Raw genomic sequence first — 7500 nt, 5'->3', positions numbered from 1 at the left:
GGATCCGACGGAACTACGCCAACCATGCTGGCAAAACAGTATCGCCATCTATGCGAATCGGACAACACTACGTCCGCCATGTCGAGCGCACCACAAAACATACCGCCATCTGTAGGTCTCCCTCAGCATGAGCTCCTGCAACGACGATACCGCCATCTATGGGACGCCAAGCCGACTAAGACATCGATGGGCCCACAGTGCCCATCTTTCGACGCCACCCACAAAGCATGCAGCCTCTGTCGACCACAGCACCCATACGCCAGTGCCTCTGCCGCACGAAGTCGTGGACCGGCAATCACACCACCTGCACCCGTTCGTGCCCCACCCCAACCGCCCAACTCGCATCGCCAGCGGATGAACGGCGGACGTTTCCCGCACTCGTAAGGTGCAATTCACACCTATAACATGCGTTTCATGAAGAGATATTTCCAATATGCGACATTCCCGCTGTCCCTATTCATGAGCTGCGAGCTGTACCACGTACAAGCTACAGACGCGATCGCATTGCTCACTGTACGGATTCTCATGCTGAGCCATCAGCTAGGAAGCGCCCCATCCATGTCGGCACCCGTGGGCGTTGCACTCGCAGTCGCAAAAAACGCTGGGCAAATATATATCTCGGAAGAGTAACGACAGTCCGAGCCTCCTGGCGTTGCACTCGCAGCCGCAAAAAAACGCTGGGCACATATATGTCTCGGAAGAGTAACGACAGTCCGAGTCTCCTGCGTGGGAAGAGTCTTTCTAGGCCCTGACCCACGGGAAGGGTGTAGCTTCCCCCATCCCGGACATTTGACGTCGTCACACTACCGGTATTGACTAATAGACTGATTGCTGATAATCATTAGCCATACACTGGGGGAAACGGCCGACAGGGGCGGCAACATAGTGGAGCCGCAGTGTCACTAATGTACAGAGATAGAACAGTTTCGACTGGAACTAGAGTAACCGTATACACGGCACTGATTAGTAATAGATGCAGAGCCATCAGAATACAGATAATATATACAACCGTCCCTATACATGCTGAAAGACTCTGCACACAATGAGAACCACACGTCAGCCAGACACTCTTATCACACACTACTCTCTTATCACACACAATATCTAACCACCAGCATGGAAGAACATCCAGTGCATCCTCTCCGCCACATGACACAATCCACACTATCATTACCAGACCGGGAGGTCCACCCAGAAAACACAATATCCCACCCTTCCGACATCCGCACATTGCTCAGCTAAGCCACGAACACCCACACATGTCCTACACAGTGGTGCACCCAACATCACAATACTGCCTCCTGTCACAGCACACAAACAATGGCAGGAATGAAAGACACAGATCTGCCACAACCATGGAATCGGAGCGCCGCCTGTCATGAGCCAAAAGTGCATCCTGACGTGACAAATCGGATAATACCGCAGGCATCCAATTACGATAATCACTATCAACGAACCTGCCGCCCCCCCCCCCAATACACCTTTCCCTACAACAATGTGTATCTGAACCTACGCTATATCGTACCTTAACCTAACCTATATCGTACCTTAACCTAACCTATATCGTACCTTAACCTAACCTATATCGTACCTTAACCTAACCTATATCGTACCTTAACCTAACCTATATCGTACCTTAACCTAACCTATATCGTACCTTAACCTAACCTATATCGTACCTTAACCTAACCTATATCGTACCTTAACCTAACCTATATCGTACCTTAACCTAACCTATATCGTACCTTAACCTAACCTATATCGTGCCTTAACCTAACCTATATCGTGCCTTAACCTAACCTATATCGTGCCTTAACCTAACCTATATCGTGCCTTAACCTAACCTATATCGTGCCTTAACCTAACCTATATCGTGCCTTAACCTAACCTATATCGTGCCTTAACCTAACCTATATCGTGCCTTAACCTAACCTAATTTGTGCCTTAACCTAACCTAATTTGTGCCTTAACCTAACCTAATTTGTGCCTTAACCTAACCTAATTTGTGCCTTAACCTAACCTAATTTGTGCCTTAACCTAACCTAATTTGTGCCTTAACCTAACCTAATTTGTGCCTTAACCTAACCTAATTTGTGCCGTAACCTAACCTAATTTGTGCCGTAACGTAACCCATGTTGTGCCGTAACGTAACCCATGTTGTGCCGTAACGTAACCCATGTTGTGCCGTAACGTAACCCATGTTGTGCCGTAACGTAACCCATGTTGTGCCGTAACGTAACCCATGTTGTGCCGTAACGTAACCCATGTTGTGCCGTAACGTAACCCATGTTGTGCCGTAACCTAACCCATGTTGTGCCTTAACCTAACCCATGTTGTGCCTTAACCTAACCCATGTTGTGCCTTAACCTAACCCATGTTGTGCCTTAACCTAACCCATGTTGTGCCTTAACCTAACCCATGTTGTGCCTTAACCTAACCCACGTTGTGCCTTAACCTAACCTACGTTGTGCCTTAACCTAACCCATGTTGTGCCTTAACCTAACCCATGTTGTGCCTTAACCTAACCCATGTTGTGCCTTAACCTAACCCATGTTGTGCCTTAACCTAACCCATGTTGTGCCTTAACCTAACCCATGTTGTGCCTTAACCTAACCCATGTTGTGCCTTAACCTAACCCATGGTGTGCCTTAACCTAACCCATGTTGTGCCTTAACCTAACCCATGTTGTGCCTTAACCTAACCCACGTTGTGCCTTAACCTAACCCACGTTGTGCCTTAACCTAACCCACGTTGTGCCTTAACCTAACCCACGTTGTGCCTTAACCTAACCTACGTTGTGCCTTAACCTAACCCATGTTGTGCCTTAACCTAACCCATGTTGTGCCTTAACCTAACCCATGTTGTGCCTTAACCTAACCCATGTTGTGCCTTAACCTAACCCATGTTGTGCCTTAACCTAACCCATGGTGTGCCTTAACCTAACCCATGGTGTGCCTTAACCTAACCCATGGTGTGCCTTAACCTAACCCATGTTGTGCCTTAACCTAACCCATGTTGTGCCTTAACCTAACCCATGTTGTGCCTTAACCTAACCCATGTTGTGCCTTAACCTAACCCATGTTGTGCCTTAACCTAACCCATGTTGTGCCTTAACCTAACCCATGTTGTGCCTTAACCTAACCCATGTTGTGCCTTAACCTAACCCATGTTGTGCCTTAACCTAACCCATGTTGTGCCTTAACCTAACCCATGTTGTGCCTTAACCTAACCCATGTTGTGCCTTAACCTAACCCATGTTGTGCCTTAACCTAACCCATGTTGTGCCTTAACCTAACCCATGTTGTGCCTTAACCTAACCCATGTTGTGCCTTAACCTAACCCATGTTGTGCCTTAACCTAACCCATGTTGTGCCTTAACCTAACCCATGTTGTGCCTTAACCTAACCCATGTTGTGCCTTAACCTAACCCATGTTGTGCCTTAACCTAACCCATGTTGTGCCTTAACCTAACCCATGTTGTGCCTTAACCTAACCCATGTTGTGCCTTAACCTAACCCATGTTGTGCCTTAACCTAACCCATGTTGTGCCTTAACCTAACCCATGTTGTGCCTTAACCTAACCCATGTTGTGCCTTAACCTAACCCATGTTGTGCCTTAACCTAACCCATGTTGTGCCTTAACCTAACCCATGTTGTGCCTTAACCTAACCCATGTTGTGCCTTAACCTAACCCATGTTGTGCCTTAACCTAACCCATGTTGTGCCTTAACCTAACCCATGTTGTGCCTTAACCTAACCCATGTTGTGCCTTAACCTAACCCATGTTGTGCCTTAACGTAACCCATGTTGTGCCTTAACGTAACCCATGTTGTGCCTTAACGTAACCCATGTTGTGCCTTAACCTAACCTATAATGTGCCTTAACCTAACCTAAAGTGCGCCGTAACCTAAACTATATTGCGCCTTAACCTGACGCACGTTGTCGCTGAACCTGCTCTGTAATTGTTATGCAACCCGTTAAAGTAGTGTAGTGTTGCCTAACCGCAACCCTCGCAATATAGTTCGCTACTCGCACTGCCCGGTCCCCTGTGTATCGCGTCATGTTAAACACCTTGCAGGTGTTGCTGACTTTCCACATGCTCCTGCTATACACTGTAGTGTGGATAGCAGCAGGACGTACATGCCCCCCCCCCTTCCCCCCTGCCTTCGCAAGCTGGTCGGTGAGAAGTTTGCATGTTCAATGCCCTTCGCATGCCGACGTACTCAGCCTACGTTGTGGTACGGCCTGTCACCTGTCCGCCGATGTACGCAAAACCCACAAACTGTACTGCACATTGCTCCGTATGTACTGAATGATACATCGTGGCCCATGTGACCGTATGACGACAGCGCCTAGCAACGGCGGACCATACAGTCCAAATATTGTGCACGCAGCTACGTGTCGTCTCCCTATAAGAGCTGGATTGCAGTGTGGTACGCCATACAGACGTGTGGGAGGAACGGACGCCCTGGATGGCGATCAGCATGAGCAGTCTGTTGATGTAGTGGAGCGTGTATTCGGACGTAGTCGTCTCTTCTCACACACCGTGATAGCATGTTGCACCGCGTTCCACATCTGCGACATGCTGCAGAGGCGGGCTGACAGTCGTTCGCGCAATGGACACCGCATACGTACGGGGTCTACCTTCCACGTGTTCTCTAGGCGTGCACATGTTGTTGCGTCTATGTGGGCAGACGTAGTGTGTTGTGACACCTGACACAGGCATGCAATACTCGTTGCAAATGGCGATGGACGTGTACGTTTGCTGGTGACGTTACGCAAATGAACAACCGGTAACCCGTTGTGGTGCGGTTGTTCTCGCTAGAGGTGAATCAGTGTTGGCGACGATCGGTCGAGCTATTAACCGGTTGTTTCAGGGATACCCACCATGCCCACGAACGTGAAAGGGGACCCACCATGCCCACGAACGTGAAAGGGGATCTGGGTGTGAGGCGATACGCGGCGGTGGCTGGGTGGGACCGTCCCCGGCCGGTGAGGGGGGGCCGCCCGGCGTGCTGGCAGCGCGGTGCGTGGGCGCACGCGCTACAGCCGGCTGGTGGGGGCGGCCGGTGGCAGGCGCGCCGGCCGACGGACGCGGCAGGCGGCGCAGCTGCGCGCCGGCGCCCCCTGCTCGCGGCGCCTTGCGGCCAAAGTAGGTCCTCGCGGGCCCGGTGCGAAGCGCGGTGGCCATCTGCAGTGTGCTGGTCCGATTGAGGACTTTGTGCGCTGAGGATGCGCCGCCGCCCGGCGCTCGGCGCCGCGACGCCGTCTGCTGCTCGGTCGCCCCAGCGGTTCTCGCAGGTGGTTTGTATCGCAGCTGTGCGGACGTGTTGGCGCGTGCGCTGTGCTGGGAGAGTTCGCTTCGGCACCCAAGTAGGGCTTTTGTCCTTCTGTGGCGCTGGCGTTGGAGCTGCCGGTCACCGTAGGTGGCGCGTGTTGTCTCCCGCCGGCAATGCCACGACAGCACGCTCCCGGGCCTCTGTCGGCAGCGGCAAGCTCAGTTGGGAGCACGGGTGGTCGCACCTAAAGCGTCTACTCGCCTAACTCCGGGCGATTGCGCCTCTCTCGAACCCGACCAAGTACTTAGGACGGCGCTGCGCGCCGCCGGGACCTGAGAGGGTTTCGAGGTGTGTTGTGCAGGGGAGCTCAGCCTCCTCCTGTTTGCAGAATAATTGAGCGGACGCTTGCGTGTTCGCGCGGGCCCCCGGGACACACTCCCGGGCGGCCGGCTGCTCAGCTCTAGTTGACGCAGCTCCCTGGTTGATCCTGCCAGTAGTCATATGCTTGTCTCAAAGATTAAGCCATGCATGTCTCAGTACAAGCCGCATTAAGGTGAAACCGCGAATGGCTCATTAAATCAGTTATGGTTCCTTAGATCGTACCCACGTTACTTGGATAACTGTGGTAATTCTAGAGCTAATACATGCAAACAGAGTCCCGACCAGAGATGGAAGGGACGCTTTTATTAGATCAAAACCAATCGGTCGGCTCGTCCGGTCCGTTTGCCTTGGTGACTCTGAATAACTTAGGGCTGATCGCACGGTCCTCGTACCGGCGACGCATCTTTCAAATGTCTGCCTTATCAACTGTCGATGGTAGGTTCTGCGCCTACCATGGTTGTAACGGGTAACGGGGAATCAGGGTTCGATTCCGGAGAGGGAGCCTGAGAAACGGCTACCACATCCAAGGAAGGCAGCAGGCGCGCAAATTACCCACTCCCGGCACGGGGAGGTAGTGACGAAAAATAACGATACGGGACTCATCCGAGGCCCCGTAATCGGAATGAGTACACTTTAAATCCTTTAACGAGTATCTATTGGAGGGCAAGTCTGGTGCCAGCAGCCGCGGTAATTCCAGCTCCAATAGCGTATATTAAAGTTGTTGCGGTTAAAAAGCTCGTAGTTGGATTTGTGTCCCACGCTGTTGGTTCACCGCCCGTCGGTGTTTAACTGGCATGTATCGTGGGACGTCCTGCCGGTGGGGCGAGCCGAAGGCGTGCGACCGCCTCGTGCGTGCTCGTGCGTCCCGAGGCGGACCCCGTTGAAATCCTACCAGGGTGCTCTTTATTGAGTGTCTCGGTGGGCCGGCACGTTTACTTTGAACAAATTAGAGTGCTTAAAGCAGGCAAGCCCGCCTGAATACTGTGTGCATGGAATAATGGAATAGGACCTCGGTTCTATTTTGTTGGTTTTCGGAACCCGAGGTAATGATTAATAGGGACAGGCGGGGGCATTCGTATTGCGACGTTAGAGGTGAAATTCTTGGATCGTCGCAAGACGAACAGAAGCGAAAGCATTTGCCAAGTATGTTTTCATTAATCAAGAACGAAAGTTAGAGGTTCGAAGGCGATCAGATACCGCCCTAGTTCTAACCATAAACGATGCCAGCCAGCGATCCGCCGCAGTTCCTCCGATGACTCGGCGGGCAGCCTCCGGGAAACCAAAGCTTTTGGGTTCCGGGGGAAGTATGGTTGCAAAGCTGAAACTTAAAGGAATTGACGGAAGGGCACCACCAGGAGTGGAGCCTGCGGCTTAATTTGACTCAACACGGGAAACCTCACCAGGCCCGGACACCGGAAGGATTGACAGATTGATAGCTCTTTCTTGATTCGGTGGGTGGTGGTGCATGGCCGTTCTTAGTTGGTGGAGCGATTTGTCTGGTTAATTCCGATAACGAACGAGACTCTAGCCTGCTAACTAGTCGCGTGACATCCTTCGTGCTGTCAGCGATTACTTTTCTTCTTAGAGGGACAGGCGGCTTCTAGCCGCACGAGATTGAGCAATAACAGGTCTGTGATGCCCTTAGATGTTCTGGGCCGCACGCGCGCTACACTGAAGGAATCAGCGTGTCTTCCTAGGCCGAAAGGTCGGGGTAACCCGCTGAACCTCCTTCGTGCTAGGGATTGGGGCTTGCAATTGTTCCCCATGAACGAGGAATTCCCAGTAAGCGCGAGTCATAAGCTCGCGTTGATTACGTCCCTGCCCTTTGTACACACCGCCC

General features: G+C 51.8%; 1 non-coding gene across 1 annotated transcript in view; it reads left to right on the top strand.

Annotated features, from left to right (window-relative positions):
* The first annotated feature begins 5753 nt into the window (after positions 1-5753).
* Positions 5754-7500, top strand: part of LOC126431190 (small subunit ribosomal RNA) — a 1909-nt gene continuing 162 nt past the window's right edge. The window contains exon 1 of the ribosomal RNA XR_007577506.1: positions 5754-7500. This exon is cut by the window's right edge and continues 162 nt beyond it. This is a non-coding gene — a ribosomal RNA (small subunit ribosomal RNA).

Source organism: Schistocerca serialis, unplaced genomic scaffold (genome assembly GCF_023864345.2).
Source record: "Schistocerca serialis cubense isolate TAMUIC-IGC-003099 unplaced genomic scaffold, iqSchSeri2.2 HiC_scaffold_1079, whole genome shotgun sequence".
NCBI lineage: Eukaryota > Metazoa > Arthropoda > Insecta > Orthoptera > Acrididae > Schistocerca > Schistocerca serialis.
This window is presented reverse-complemented; position numbering and strand designations above follow the sequence as displayed.